An 18,023-nucleotide genomic window follows, 5' to 3' on the forward strand; every position below is an offset into this window, starting at 1 on the left:
GGTAGGCGGGTCCTTTCCTCTTAGCTGCCTTCAGCTTAGAAGTGTTATTTTTTTTGGACCCGCCTTCATTGATCATAAACATGGGTGAAGCCCTTTTACCCATGCTCGCTTCGGCCGTCTTTAGCATGGCATGTAATTCGCCAATGCTCTTATCCCATCCATTCATGTTGTAATTCATTACAAATGTGTCAAACCTCTTTGGCAAGGAGTTAAGGATAAGGTCCGTGGCTAATTCATTAGACACATTGTAGTTTAGACGGTTCGCTCGATCAATTAGGCTTTTCATCTTAAGGACATAAGATGAAACGGATTGGGAGTCGTCCATCCGACATGCATGAAGCGCTCAGACCGTTTCAAAGCGCTCGACACGAGCTTGTTGAAGGAACATCTCCTTCAACTGTGTGATCATGTCATATACACTATGATGCTCGAAATCCTTTTGGAGTTCTGGTATCATAGTCCCAAGCATGAGGCAAGAAACTTGCACCGAATCGGTGCAATATTTCTCCCAATAAGCCATGCCTTCCGTATCATCCTCATCGGGTTGATCGGGAATGGGGTCTTCCAACACATACGCCCTATCCTCTAGTTTGAGGACAATTCTTAGATTGCGGAACCAATCCATGAAGTTCGTATGGTTGAGTTTTTCCTTTTCGAGGATTGACCTCAACGATAGGTTGTTAAAGTTGATAGGTGCGTTTGGAATGTTGTTGTTGTTATTGGCGGCCATCTACAAAATTTTAACAAAGTTGTTTAAGTATTAATTTTAATTTAACAATCAATACCCTTTAAATTCAATTGATATTTATTAAATTTTAAAATCCAACGGTAAACCAAATTTCGGTTAGGTGACCTTTATCCCGTCATTTGATTTAGCTAGGTAGTCATTGTATGACAATTGCAATCCTTTTGCAACTTCTAAGTTATGGGATCATGCAATCCTTTTGCATGGCATATTTATCCCATCAACGCCTATTTGTTCCTCACGCGTCGGTGACCCTAAGTTCATGATTCCCAAATCAAGTCGTCCTACTTGTGTAAACGTGTAAATTTAACATACAAGTGGTTAGGTGACCTTTATCCCACAAGTGTGCGAAATTCGCCTTAATCATATTAGTTTGCTCATAACGGTTAGGTGACCTTTATCCCAATATGAGATCCCTAATATTTTTAAGTTTTGCACAAAAGGATGGCGTTTAACTTGTTTACCTTGTTTAAAAGGGATTTTAAGTTTTCATTATTTCTAGTTTGAGAAAACTTTTATGCCATACACCAACATGCATTTAGTGTATGGTTCATTTGAAATCCAATTTCAAGTCTTGTAATTTTAGCCAATTACTTGATATAAACCATTTTATATATATGATCCTTATCATGTTCTTAATAACCGTTTATTAATGTCCTTTTAGCCATTTTTAATTTAACCATTTAAATTGACGTTTTGCATGTCGTTGATAATGTTTAATTTAACCAATTAAATTGCCATTTTACTTGTTGGTAACTTGTGTGATTAACTTGTAGCATATAAACATACAATCCACAATCATAAAATAAACAACCACACATGCAAAACAAATATGTTCACAATCAAGCCATTTTGGTAGGCATTTGTTTAGCCGAAAACAAATGCCACCGGTTAAGGGTTATAACACAAAGTAGAAGATTTCAAAATCTCCCACTTAATCTTGCATCCTTCCTTGTGTTCTTCATTGTCATCTTCTTGTATCTTTATTTTTACAAAATATATCCTAATACATTTTGTCTAGAAAATGAAATACAACCTAATCTATTTTACATACCAAATATAAAATAAATTACATAATCAAATGAATATTATTACAAACCAAATGAATGAATTAATATTACATACCAAATGAATAAATATAAATCATTCAAACATCCAACCAAACACAAGGTCAAGGCTATGATTGTGAACATGAACATGCAACCAAATATGACCAAAATGGAAGAACCAAAACCCATTTTGGAACCCCTAAAATTTTGGCCAAATCAAACAACCCTCCCAAACCCAACAATTTTTGTATTCCATTTTCATGCATGTACATGGAATGCAAAATTAGTGGATTTAAAGACAATATAAGAAGCATAATCCATAGACCTCGGCTCTAGATACCATTGATGGAATTTAACAAGTTTCAAAACAACATGTTCATATAGTTAACTTGATCATAAAACCAATTAAATGTAGTTAAACAAGCGGAAGCATTATGTAAAGTCCATGTTAACATGTTAAGCTATTAAGTTAAATTCCATGATACTATCAAGTCTTGGATACATGCTTACATATAAAACAAGTAGAGAAGAAGATTATACCTCCTCAATGATGAGTAATGAGCTGAATTTGGATAGCAGGATATGAGGATGAAGATGATGGCAAGAAAGCTTCTAACTTGAAGCCTCAAGCAAGTAATACCCCAAGCAATTAACCCCAACACCTTTCCTTATAGTTAGGATTTTATTTAACACTTGATGTGAGCTTAAAAAAAAACTTAGAACCTCCTTTGAAGTGCCAATACCCCACGGTTTTTGGACAGCAGCAGGAGCTGGAAATGCAGTTTTTTTTTTTTTAAGCTTGGAATCTCTAGTTACACTTGAGAGAATTAGTCTTACTTTGGTCCAAGAGTTGCACATGCATATATGAACTTGTGTAGTCTTAAAAGTAACAAGAATAAGCATGGGTGTGCCTTCTTGGAGTCCCAAAATCTGCACACATTAGTTTATTTAATAACAAGATTTGCAACTTATAAACAAGTTTATAAATGCATGAACTTGTTATTAAATACCATGCACTAGTTAATTTATTTACATTTTATAAACCATTTTATAAAATATAACACAACATAATTATTTAAACCTATAAATAATTATATCCATATCATATATAAATTATCCAAATAATTTATCTCAAGTGATTATATTTTAGAAAACCCATATTCTAAAATCCAAGTGTCGCGTATTCATTTAACGATCCATTCGTTAAAGATTAAATACATATAAGGTGTCGGTAAGCTTGTTATTGGGTATGACCTGACTTGGATCATAACATGTTCGCCACATTAATTTAATATGTCTCTCGGGCATACGAAATACCTTCAGATTTGAATATGTATATATTTATATATGAGGGTTTCATGGTGGTTTACGGTGGTCATGGGTGGTGGCGTAGATGGTTATGATGGTTGCCGGATGTTCAAGGGTGAAAGATGATGTGTGCTCTATCCTCCCATATGTCTATATGTATATCTGTATTAAGGAGCATATATATGTGCATATAAGTTTTTAACATGAAAGAAAGTAATATAGTAAAGATTACAATTTCAAACGTGCAAATACAGTAAAGTGAATAATGTAGCAGCCTTAATTCTTGTATATATGTGCCGACAGTCGAATGGCTATATCGTACTCCGTTGTTAGTCAGTGGCGGATAAAAGGTCCTTCAGAAAAATTCCAAATTTTTATATTAGCTATATTTATTTATTTTTGTCATTATGGTATAAAATTCAGTCATTAATTTAATAAATAAAAATTACATCAACTGTCCCTCTCATTTATGGGTAAAATATAAAAAGTGTCAAAACTTAACCAATAGTTCCTAAATACACTTTTAATAAGCCTAAAATTTATAGAACTCATTTTCGGATAACCGTTTATTTTAAAATCACATATATTCATTTTTAGTTCGTTTAATATTGATCGAATTACAATTGAGCGTTACTGTCGATTACAAAATAAATTCAAAAATATATATATATACTAAATATACTTCATTTACATATATAGATACCTTTTAAATAATAGTTATTATATATTATTTTATTTTACATTATTAGTTCTAACAATTACGTCATACAATATTTCAATTTATATTTCAAATTCATATATTTAAATATATATGTATCTATTTACAAATAGTGGTTCGTGAATCATCGAGAGCGGTCGAAGGTCAACGAATTCATGAAAAATAGTTCAAAAATTTTGAGATTCAATTAAATAAACTTTGCTTATCGTGTCGAAATCATATAAGATTAAGTTTAAATTTGGTCGAAAATTTCCGGGTCATCACAACGTTAACAAGATGCATATAAGAATATCCCCTATCATTCTGGGAAATCCATCGGACATGATAAAAACGAATTCGAAGTACTTTGGATGGGGTTTGTTAGGCCCAATAGATCTATCTTTAGGATTCGCGTCAATTAGTAGACCAGTTTACTAATTCTTAGGCTACCAAGCAAAAAGGGGCATATTCGGCTTCGATCATTCACCCATATAATGTAGTTTCATTTACTTGTGTCTATTTCATAAAACATTTATAAAACTGCATGTATTCTCATCCAAAAAATATTAGATTTTAAAAGTGGGACTATAACTCACTCTCACAGATTTTTACTTCATCGGGAAGTAATACTTGGCCACTGGTCGATTCATGAACCTATAACAAATATTTACATATATATCAAAATATGTTCAAAATATATTTACAACATTTTTAATACGTTTTACTGTTTTAAGTTTATTAAGTTAGCTGTCCTCGTTAGTAACCTACAACTAGTTGTCCACAGTTAGATGTACGAAAATAAATCGATATGTATTATCTTGAATCAATCCACGACCCAGTGTATACACATCTCGGGCTAGATCACAACTCAAAGTATATATATTTTTGGAATCAACCTCAACCCTGTATAGCTAACTCAAACATTACTGCATATAGAGTGTCTATGGTTGTTCCAAATAATATATATACATGGGTCGATATGATATGTCAAAACATTTGTATACGTGACTACAACAAGCAAAATTAATATAGATTTGTTACCAATTTTTACGTAGCTAGGATATGATTAATATAGATTTGTTACCAATTTTTACGTAGCTACAACAAACAAAATTATCCAATCTTGTTTTATCCATAACTTCTTCGTTTTAAATCCGTTTTGAGTGATTCAAGTTGCTATGGTTTCATATTGAACTTAAGTTTATGAATCTAAACAAAAAAAGTATAAGTTTATAGTCGAAAATACAGGTTACAAGTCAATATTATAAGAGGTAGTCATTTCAGTCGAAAGAACGACGTCTTGATGACCATTTTGAAAAACATACTTCCACTTTGAGTTTAACCATGATTTTTGAATATAGTTTCATGTTCATAAGAAAAATCATTTTCCCAGAAGAACAACTTTTAAATCAAACTTTATCATAGTTTTTAATTAACTAACCCAAAACAGCCCGCGGTGTTACTACGACGACGTATATCCGATTTTACAGTGTTTTTCGTGTTTTCCGATTTTAAATCATTAAGTTAGCATATCATATAGATATATAACATGTGTCTAGTTGATTTTAAAAGTCAAGTTATAAGGATTAACTTTGTTTGCGAACAAGTTTAGAATTAACTAAACTATGTTCTAGTGATTACAAGTTTAAACCTTCGAATAAGATAGTTTTATATATATGATTCGAATGATGTTATGAACATCATTACTACCTCAAGTTTTGTGGATAAACCTACTGGAAATGAGAAAAATAGATCTAGCTTCAAAGTATCCTTGGATGGCTTGAAAGTTCTTGAAGTAGAATCATGACACGAAAACAAGTTCAAGTAAGATTTCTACTCAAAATAAGATTGTTATAGATATAGAAATTGAATCAAAGTTTGAATATGAGTACTACCTTGTATTAGAAAGATATCTTACTATAAATAAGAAAGATTTCTTGAGATTGGATGATCACTTGAAATGGATTTGCAAGATTGAAAGTAAGCTAGCAAACTTGGAAGTGTTGTTGGTGTGTTCTTGAGTAGTTGTTTTGTAACTTGGTTTATGTATGGATTTATGAACTAGATTGAGCTAGTTTTTGATGAAGATGATGAAGAACACTTAGAACAATGGAAGAACACTTGAAAGAGAGTAATTTGATTCAATAAAATTGCAAAGTGAATGTGTTTGTGAGCTCTCATATTCACGTGAACTTAAGCATCCCATATAGGCTCCATTAGTTTTTTATTTTGTTAGATACTTCTTGCTAGATGTTAAATGATGGTTCCCACATGTGTTAGGTGACTCACAAGGGCTGCTAAGAGCTGATCATTGGAGTGTATATACCAATAGTAAATACATTTAGAAGCTGGGTATTGTATGAGTACAAATACGAGTGCATACGAGTAGAATTGTTGATGAAAATGAATGAGGATATAATTGTAAGCATTTTTGTTAAGTAGAAGTACTTTGATAAGTGTCTTGAATTCTTTCATAAGTGTATGAATACATATTAAAACACTACATGTATATACATTTTAACTGAGTCGTTAAGTCATCGTTAGTCGTTACATGTAAGTGTTGTTTTGAAACCTTTAAGTTAACGATCTTGTTAAATGTTGTTAACATATTGTTTATTATATCTAATGAGATGTTAAATTATTACATTATCATGATATTATGATGTATTAATATATCTTAATATGATATATATACACTTAAATGTCATTACAATGATAATCGTTACATATATGTCTCGTTTCGAAATCATTAAGTTAGTAGTCTTGTAGTTACATATGTAGTTCATTATTAATACACTTAATGATATGTTTACTTATCATTTATCATGTTTAAATATAGTGTATCAATATCTTAATATGGTTCATATGTATTTAGTAAGACGTTGTTATAACGATAATCGTTATATATATCATTTTCGAGTTTCTTAATTCAATAGTCTCATTTTTATGTATATAACTCATTGTTAAAATACCTAATGAGATACTTACTTATCATAATATCATGTTAACTATATATATATATCCATATATATGTCATCATATAGTTTTTACAAGTTTTAACGTTCGTGAATCGCTGGTCAACTTAGGTGGTCAATTGTCTATATGAAACCTATTTCAATTGATCAAGTCTTAACAAGTTTGATTGCTTAACATGTTGGAAATACTTAATCATGTAAATATCAATTTCATTTAATATATATAAACATGGAAAATTTTGTGTCACTACATCAGACTCGATCACAACTCAAAGTATATATATTATTTTGGAATCAACCTCAACCCTGTATAGCTAACTCGAACATTACCGCATATAGAGTGTCTATGGTTGTTCCAAATAATATATATAGATGACGTCGATATGATATGTCAAAACATTGTATACGTGTCTATGGTCTATCAAGGTTACATAATATATGTTAGACTACATGTATAATACAATACAAGTTAGTTAATTTATGGTTAGTATGGGTTTTTGTAAATTCATCCCGTATTCAAATTAATCATTTTAACCAATTTTGTTTTACCCATAACTTCTTCGTTTTAAATCGGTTTTGAGTGAATCAAGTTGCTATGGTTTCATAATGAACTGAAATTTATGAAACTAAACAGAAAAAGTATAAGTTTATAGTCAAAAATACAAGTTACAAGTCATTTTTTAAGAGGTAGTCATTTCAGTCGAAAGAACGACGTCTTGATGACCATTTTGAAAAATATACTTCCACTTTGAGTTGAACCATGATTTTTTGGATATAGTTTCATGTTCATAAGAAAAATCATTTCTCTAGAAGAACAACTTTTAAATCAAAGGTTATCATAGTTTTTAATTATCTAACCCAAAATAGCCCCCGGTTTCACTATGACGGCGTATGTCCGGTTTTACGGTGTTCTTCGTGTTTTCAGGTTTTAAATCATTAAGTTAGCATATAATATAGATATAGAATATGTGTTTAATTGATTTTATAAGTTAAGTTAGAAGGATTAACTTTGTTTGCGAACAAGTTTAGAATTCACTAAACTATGTTCTAGTGATTACAAGTTATAATCTTCGAATAAGATAGTTATATATATTAATCGAATAATGTTATGAACATCGTCACTACCACAAGTATAGTAGGTAAACCTACTAGAAATGAAAACAAATAATCTTGAGCTTGAATGGATCTTTGATTGCTTGGAAGTTCTTGAAGTAGAACCATGACACGAAAATAATTTCAAGTAAGATTACTACTCGAATTCAGATAGTTATAGTTATAGAAATCGAATCAAAGTTTGAATATGAATATTACCTTGAATAAGAAAGATAACCTACTGTAAATAACAAAGGTTTCTTGATCTTAGATGATTGATTGGAATAGATTAGAAAGCTTGGAAGTAGACTTGCAAACTTGAAAGTGTTCTTGAAGTTTTCTTAAGTAGTTATTTTGTAAGTTGATTTATGTATGGATTTTTGAGCTAGATTGATGTAGATTTTGATGAAGATGATGAAGAACAATTAGAACATCAAGAGAGAACTTGAGAGAGATGAGTTTGATGTATGGAAGTTGATTGAAAATGTGTGTGTGTTCATCATTCACGTGAATGTATGCATGTGTATATAGGCTCCATTAGTTTGATTTTTAGTGTAATCATTCATGCTAGTTGCCAAATAATGGTTTCCACATGTTTGTTGACTCATTAAGGCTGCTAAGGAGCTGATCATTGAGTGTATATACCAATAGTATATACTTCTATAAACTAGGTAATGTACGAGTACGAATACGAATTAAATACGAGTAAATAGTGTGTTACTATAGTAAATAGTGTTACTGTAGCAAATAGCATTTTACTGTAGCAAATAGTGTTTTACTATAGTAAAGCGAAAATTTACTGTAGTAAATAGTATTTTACTGTAGCAAATAGTGTTTTACTGTACATCTTTGATTTAATTGTATTTCTTATATATATATATATATATATATATATATATATATATATATATATATATATATATATATATATATATATATATATATATATATATATATATATATATATATAATAAAAACTTATATCATAAAATAAATAAAACGATTATATAATTATCACAAGTTATGACGTTCGTGAATCATCAGGCAAACTGGGTGATCAAATGCTAACACTATATCCGTTTCAGTTAATCAAGTCTTAACAAGTTTGATTGCTTAACATATTGAAAACATTTAATCATGCAAATATAGTTTTCATTTAATATATAATCATGGAAAAGTTCGGGTCGCTACAGTACCTACCCGTTAAATAAATTTCGTCCCGAAATTTTAAACTGTTGGATGTGTTGACGTATCTTCTGGAAATAGGTGCGGGTATTTCTTCTTCATCTGATCTCCACGTTTCCAGGTGAACTCGGGTCCTCTACGAGCGTTCCATCGAACCTTAACAATTGGTATTTTATTTTGCTTAAGTCTTTTAACCTCACGATCCATTATTTCGACGGGTTCTTCGATGAATTGAAGTTTTTCATTGATTTGGATTTCGTCTAATGGAATAGTGAGATCTTCTTTAGCAAAACATTTCTTCAGTTGCGAGACATGAAAAGTATTATGTACCCTGGCGAGTTGTTGAGGTAAGTCAAGTCGGTAAGCTACTGGTCCGACACGATCTATAATCTTGAATGGCCCAATGTACCTTGGATTTAGTTTCCCCCGTTTACCAAATCGAACAACGCCTTTCCAAGGTGAAACCTTAAGCATGACCATCTCTCCAATCTCAAATTCTATATCTTTTCTCTTAATGTCCGCGTAGCTCTTTTGTCGACTCTGTGCGGTTTTCAACCGTTGTTGAATTTGAATAATTTTATCGGTCGTTTCTTGGATTATCTCTGGACCCGTAATTTGTCTATCCCACACTTCTCTCCAACAAATCGGAGACATGCACTTTCTGCCATAAAGTGCCTCAAACGGTGTCATCTCAATACTCGAGTGGTAACTGTTGTTGTATGAAAATTCTGCTAATGGTAGATGTCGATCCCAACTGTTTCCAAAATCAATAACACATGCTCGTAGCATGTCTTCAAGGGTCTGTATCGTCCTTTCACTCTGCCCATCAGTTTGTAGATGATAGGTAGTACTCATGTCTAGACGAGTTCCCAATGCTTGTTGTAACGTCTGCCAAAATCTTGAAACAAATCTACCATCCCTATCAGAGATAATAGAGATTGGTATTCCGTGTCTGGAGATGAGTTCCTTCAAGTATATTCGTGCTAACTTTTCCATTTTATCATCTTCTCGCATTGGTAGAAAGTGTGCTGATTTGGTGAGACGATCGACTATTACCCATATAGTATCATAATCACTTGCAGTCCTTGACAATTTAGTAATGAAATCCATGGTAATGTTTTCCCATTTCCATTCTGGGATTTCAGGTTGTTGAAGTAGACCTGATGGTTTCTGATGTTCAGCTTTGACCTTAGAACACGTCAAACATTCTCCTACGTATTTAGCAATATCGGCTTTCATACCCGGCCACCAAAAGTGTTTCTTGAGATCTTTATACATCTTTCCCGCTCCGGGATGTACTGAGTATCTGGTTTTATGTGCTTCCTTAAGTACCATTTCTCTCACATCTCCAAACTTTGGTACCCAAATTCTTTCAGCCCTATATGGAGTTCCGTCTTCCCGAATATTAAGATGTTTCTCCGATCCTTTGGGTATTTCCTTCTTCAAATTTCCTTCTTTTAAAACTCCTTGTTGCGCCTCCTTTATTTGAGTAGTAAGGTTAGTACGAATAATTATATTCATAGCTTTTACCCGTATAGGTTCTCTGTCCTTTCTACTCAAAGCGTCGGCTACCACATTCGCCTTCCCCTGGTGGTAACGAATCTCAAAATCGTAATTATTTAACAATTCAATCCACCTACGCTGCCTCATGTTCAGTTGTTTCTGATCAAATATATGTTAGAGACTTTTGTGGTCGGTATATATGATACTTTTGACCCCATATAAGTAGTGCCTCCAAGTTTTTAATGCAAAAACAACAGCGCCCAATTCCAAATCGTGAGTTGTATAATTTTGCTCGTGAATCTTCAATTATCTGGACGCATAGGAAATTACCTTTGTTCGTTGCATTAAGACACAACCGAGGGCTTGCTTTGAGGCGTCACAATATATCACAAAATCATCATTCTCTTCAGGCAATGACAATATAGGTGTCGTAGTTAACTTTTTCTTCAACAATTGAAACACTTTCTCCTGCTCATCCTTCCAATCAAATTTCTTCCCTTTATGTGTTAATGCAGTCAAGGGTTTTGCTATTTTTGAAATATCTTGGATGAACCTTCTGTAGTAACCAGCCAGTCCTAAAAATTGGCGTATCTGCGTCGGAGTTTTCGGGGTTTCCCATTTCTCAACGGTTTCAATCTTTGCCGAATCAACCTGAATACCTTCTTTGCTCACTATGTGACCGAGGAATTGAACTTCTTTCAACCAAAATGCACACTTTGAAAACTTGGCATACAGTTTTTCTTTTCTTAACAATTCTAGCACTTTTCTCAAATGTTCTTCGTGCTCTTGATCATTTTTAGAGTAAATAAGTATGTCAAAGACAATGACAAACTTGTCAAGATATGGTCCACACACTCGGTTCATGAGGTCCATGAATGCGGTTGGTGCGTTAGTTAAGCCAAACGGCATAACCATAAACTCATAATGACCGTAACGCGTTCTGAAAGCAGTCTTCGGAATATCAGCCTCCTTCACTGGCATTTGATGATAACCGGAACGTAAATCGATCTTTGAATAAACCGACAAACCTTGTAGTTGATCGAATAAGTCGTCGATTCTCGATAGTGGATAACGGTTCTTGATGGTAAGTTTGTTCAATAGTCGATACACAGCCTGAATGTACCATCCTTCTTTTTGACAAACAAAACAGGAGCTCCCCACGGTGATGTGCTTGGTCGAATGAAACCACGCTCTAAAAGTTCTTGTAATTGACTTTGTAACTCTTTCATTTCGCTGGGTGCGAGTCTGTATGGGCCACGAGCTATCGGTGCAGCTCCGGGTACAAGATCTATTTGAAATTCAACAGATCGATGTGGAGGTAGTCTCTGTAATTCTTTCGGAAATACATCGGGAAATTCTTTTGTGAAGGGAACATCACTGATAGTCTTTTCTTCGGGTTTGACTTCCTCGATGTGTGCTAGAATGACATAGAAACCTTTTCTTATTAGTTTTTGCGCCGTCAAACTACTAATAAGATTTAACTTCGCGTTGCTCTTTTCTCCGTACACCATTAAGGGTTTTCCTTTTTCACTTACAATGCGAATCGCATTTTTGTAACATACAACCTCTGCTCTCTCCTTTTTCAATCAATCCATGCCAATTATCACATCGAAACTCCCTAACTCTACTTGTAACATCCCACGTTTTACCGTTAAATTTATTTTTAACACTATCTTTTTTTTTAAATAATATATTTCGTTATTTAAATTCGTAGATTCCGTTGACAAACGTTCATAATATTCTCGTTATTTAATTATAACATCACTCGTTTACTCGAGCGTTTTTAAAATATTACTTTGGATAATTTCCGCACCCGCTTTGAAACTTGAGGGACCGAGGTTGCCAAGTGGGCAAACTAGTTGACTAGGTCAACTAGTCAACCCACCTCATCCACCCATTCACTTCCACTCACCTCCTCATCTCTTTTCTCTCCTTTCTCATCTTCCATTTTTGAACTTAAACACCCAACTCACAAAAATCATCATCTAAATCCGAATCAAGAGGCAAACATCAAAACAAATTACATATTCGTGATCCTCTCTTCATCCTCTACATTTTGGTACCAATTTCATCTCGTTTGGGTAACTTCCTAAAAACTCTAGATTTCTCTAAATTCATGTTTTTGACTTGAAATGATGTTAGTTAGTGTCTATGGCTCGTGTATAACATGAATATATGTTTTGTTTGCTCGATTTGTTATTTTGAGTAACTAGTTTGAACATTTGAAATGGGTGTGCTTAATCTTTGATTTTGGATGAGTTAATGTTGTTAAATTGTTAAAGTTCATGTTTTAATTGTGTTACTAGTATCACTAGCTTCGTTTTGATGCGTAGGTTGAGTAATAAAACTTCAAGAACATGATTAATGAGTTTGTGAAGTTTAGTTAGGGTTTGAAAGCTTTAAAATGAACTTTTGATGCATCGAATGCTTGTTAATGTTATTGATAAGTGTTTAGTTGTAATGTATGTTTCATTACCTTCAAAACGGCATATCACATGTGTGAATTGGATTCCCAAATCTTAAAATACATTTTGTAAACTTGAAACGATGATTTTGAACATTTAATGATCACTTGACGAGATTTTCGGCTATTGTAAATGATGTTTTTGCTTGATGAAAAGTGGTTAGTTGTATTCCTTATCAAAATACCTTTCCAACGATATAAGATACTTGTTTTGGATGTTTACGGTTTATGATTTATGTGTATTTGAAGTTGGATTCGTGCTTGAGTGTGAAAACTGCCAGACTTGCAGATCAGCAAAATTGGAGCGGCGCGCCATTTGGGCCTGACCCAATTTCTTTTTGTTTTTCACACTTTCACCCCCGCTTACTAGTAACTCCGATTAACATGAAACTTGGCAAACATGTTTATATATACTTTCTCATCATGGGAAAATTGTCGGATACCCGACCCGACCCCGTTAACTTTGACTTTGAATTTGACCAAGTTTGACTTTTAGTCAAACTTAACCAAACACTTATGCAATCGTTTTAATCGTATTTTATACTTGATTCTTGCATGAAACTTGACAACGTGATTCACATGCTATACTAATCGAGTAGTAATATAGGACTAATTGAACACATTTCGCCTGACCTTGTGTCATAATCGGTTAATTAATACAACTTACTTGTTTAGGTCAAGGCTAAGAAACTATCATGCACACATTTACTTTGTGAAGTACATTTATACTCGTGCACTCGAGGTGAGATCATAGTGAAGTGACCCGTCCTAATTTATCCGAACGAAGTCCATATCGATTATAAATGATTCACCATAGTTGTTTTCATTGCGAGGTATTTGACCTCTATATGATACATTTTACAAACATTGCATTCGTTTTTAAAAGACAAACTTTCTTTTCATCGAAAGTTGACATTATGCATACCATTTCATAATACATCCAACTATTTTTGACTTAATAATAATCTTGAAGAACTCAACGACTCGAATGCAACGTCTTTTGAAATATGTCATGAATGACTCCAAGTAATATCTCTAAGATGAGCAAATGCACAGCGGAAGATTTCTTTCATACCTGAGAATGAACATTCTTTAAAGTGTCAACCAAAAGGGTTGGTGAGTTCATTAGTTTATCATAAACAATCATTTCATAATTTTAATAGACCACAAGATTTCATATTTCCAATTCTCATAAATAAACGTCCCATGCATAGAGACAAAAATATCATTCATATGGATTGAACACCTGGTAAGCGACATTCACAATATGTATATAAGAATATCCCCATCATTCCGGGATCCTCCTTCGGACATGATATAAATTTCAAAGTACTAAAGCATCCGGTACTTTGGATGGGGCTTGTTGGGCCCGATAGATCTATCTTTAGGATTCGCGTCAATTAGGGTGTCTGTTCCCTAATTCTTAGATTACAAGACTTAATAAAAAGGGGCATATTCGATTTCGATAATTCAACCATATAACATAGTTTCGATTACTTGTGTCTATTTCGTAAAACAGTTATAAAAGTAGCGCATGTATTCTCAGTCCCAAAAATATATATTGCAAAAGCATTTAAAAAAGGAGTAATGAAACTCACGCATATAAATATTGTAAAATAATTGATAAAGCATTTTACATGTATTCTCAGCCCCAAAATGTATATAAAAAGGGAATAATGAAACTCACCTAATGTATTTTATAGTAAAAATACATATGACGATATTGAATAAATGCAGAGTTGGCCTTGGATTCACGAACCTATATCATTTGTATATTTATTAATATTCATATCGTAATCGAATAAGTTTGTATATATATATAATTTACTAATTATATCATTTTTATATTAATAATATATATACGTCTCATATATTCATTTTGTATATAAAAATATTAATTTTTGTTATGTTATAAGTATTAAATATATATATATATATATATATATATATATATATATATATATATATATATATATATATATATATATATATATATATATATATATATATATATATATATATATCATTTGTTTATTAAGATAATTATTATAATAATACTCAATTAATATTTGTAATAATGAATATGATAATCATTTTAATACTAATAATGATAATATTCATAATAATACTTAATAATAACATTAATATTAATATAAATAATAATAATATTAGTAATTGTAACCCTAATCATAATAATAATAATAAATAATACATAATACTTGTATAAATAATAATAATAATAATAATAGTTATGATACTTAATACTAATAATAATAATAATAACAATAACAATAACAATAACCATAACAATAATAATAATAAAAATAATAATAATAATAATAATAATAATAATAATAATAATAATAATAATAATAATAATAATAATAATAATAATAATAATAATAATAATAATAATAATAATAATAATAGGAATAATAACAATATTAAGTTATACCTTTGTAGCCTTAAAAAGAATTAAACTGTCCGAGACGGGACTCGAACCCACGACCCCTCGAATACCCAAACATTCTCATAACCGTCTCTCTGTATCTCTTTTCTGTTTTCAATACCCCAAAATTTAATGTATAACCTTTTCTTTTCGGCCCGGCTATATTTTACAGCCCAACTATATTTACATCCCAACAGACACTCTAATCTCGGCCCACAAGGAAAACCGTAGCCCAATCATTGACAGGTCCAAGATACAAGCCCGCTCTGTTTAATTAAAAATAAAAGTGCTATGGCATGGTTTCGAACCTACAACCTCTCGTTCCCCATCACCTCTCGCTTAGACCAAACCCTCCAAACCATATCTCTATCGAATTCTTTATGTTTGTATTCTGTACCTTAAAGCTATTTAACATTAATTTTGTATTCATCTTCTTCCTTAAACCCAAAGTTATCTTTATATCATCATCTTTATAACAGCATCGGTTTTAATCTAGCATTATCAACATCCTTAATCTCATAATTATTATCATCTTTATCATGCCATGTAGCATTACCCATCATCATAATTTATTTATCATACAATCCTAATCCTAATTGATATTTCATGTATTCCCTTCATCATCATTATCATTTTCATAATCATCTTCGTACGTATCATTCTTAAATAACTCTAACCAACATAAAATCATATCGTCAATATCATGAATTTGTGCAACAATCAATTTTTCCAATATCATAATCATAACGACAGTTTACCCGAAATCATTTATAATACCTTGTATAATTAGATAAAAAAAATATAAGTATGATCAAAAGTGTCACCTTCCTTTATTGCATTATTATTCTCTTTGAAACCCACTAGCAATATAAAATAATAAGTGGGGCATTGGTTAATGGGTGTCGACCAAAAGGAAAAGAAATTAACGTGCCATTATTGAATCAATCACAATCATTTTCTCTTTTCTTGGCCACTTCAATCAACACATAAAATTATGCATCATGTATCATAATTAGCATCTTTCCTTGCGTATATATAGCTGCAGAAGTATTGGTCTAGTATGATGGTTTTTCTCGCAAATAGGAAACAGAAACAACTGCAGCTGCAGTTGCAGTTTCGAGGGGTTTAATGGTTATTGGTGTTGGGTTTGGGTCTGAACGAATAGAGAAAACAGATGATAGCAGTTTTTATGGGTTGCTTCGGTGGTTTGCATAAACAGAAAGGAGACAGCAGTGGTGGCTGCAAAAACAGTGAAGGAAAGAGGAGAGTGAGTTGGGTTCGGTGTTGGTTTGCATCCAAACAGATTTTAAATGGCAGTAGTAACCATTATGGATCACAATGGGTTTTGATTATGTTTGTTGATGATAATCATCGTAAGAGAAGTTATATTGTTATCTTGGATAGGTGATTGAGTTGATGTATATATTCGGATGACATGCATATAAATGAGAAGGGGCACACTTACAACGATCATCTTGGGTGATTCACGATGGATGATGGTTAGTGGTGGTTCGAAGGTGATGTGTGTTTGTCGTTGTATTTGAGAAAGAAGAAGTAGAAAAGAAACTCAATTGTGTTATTAGTACAGAAGAAAGGAAATCAATTTAGTTGTTTAACAACTAGTTGGATCGTTTAATACGCAATGGAAGTCGACAATTAATCAATTAAAATATATAAAAAAATAAAACAGCTTTTAATTAGATTGGTACTACTGAAATTGATGGGTAACGAATTCTATAGTCAGAATCAAAAATCAACAACAGTGGGATAGTGATATGAAACAAATTTTGGATTCTATTAGTTGTATTCAACTGGAAACAAGAAGACAGGAAAATATGCGCTTGTAATATTAACTCAATCCCATTACATTTATATTCTATTTATTAATAATAATAATAATTATTATAATTACATTAATAATAACAATACTATTAGTATTAATAATAATAATAGTAATAATAATAATGAATAAATAATAATACTGATAATAATAGCTATATAAGGATGATAATAATAAAAATAATGTAACAAGTTTCATGTATTAGATTTTATATCTATGTATTGATATTTTAAGAATATTAATAATACTGATATTAATATTAATAATAAAATTAATAATATTAATATTAGTAAAGATAACAAATTAAATGCGTAAAATCTCATATTTATATTTTATCTACAATAATATAACTGATATTGATATTAGTTATTAACATTAATATTATTATTAATAACAATGAAGTAATAATATTACTATAACAATTATATTTTAACTTGTTAATTTTTAATATATTAATATTACATGTTGTTGTTGTTGTAATGTTTATAATTCTAATGATTATATTATATTTTATTAAATCAAATTATATATACATTTATTTTTTTATAATTATATCTATATATATTTACATATTTATTTACACACAATTGTTCGTGAATCGTCGAGAATGGTCGAAGATCAATTGAATATATGAAATAGTTCAAACTTTTTGAGACTCAACCTAACAGACTTTGCTTATCGTGTCGAAATCATATAAAGATTAAGTTTAAATTTAG

The 18,023-nt window shown here is 31.5% G+C and overlaps 1 pseudogene; it reads left to right on the top strand.

Moving 5' to 3' along the window:
- The window catches only part of LOC139900573 (pyrophosphate--fructose 6-phosphate 1-phosphotransferase subunit beta-like), a 43,749-nt pseudogene extending 27,067 nt beyond the window's left edge, over positions 1-16,682 (top strand).
- Positions 16,683-18,023: the final 1,341 nt, after the last annotated feature.

The sequence above is a fragment of the Rutidosis leptorrhynchoides genome, chromosome 1 (genome assembly GCF_046630445.1).
Source record: "Rutidosis leptorrhynchoides isolate AG116_Rl617_1_P2 chromosome 1, CSIRO_AGI_Rlap_v1, whole genome shotgun sequence".
In the NCBI taxonomy this organism is placed as follows: domain Eukaryota; kingdom Viridiplantae; phylum Streptophyta; class Magnoliopsida; order Asterales; family Asteraceae; genus Rutidosis; species Rutidosis leptorrhynchoides.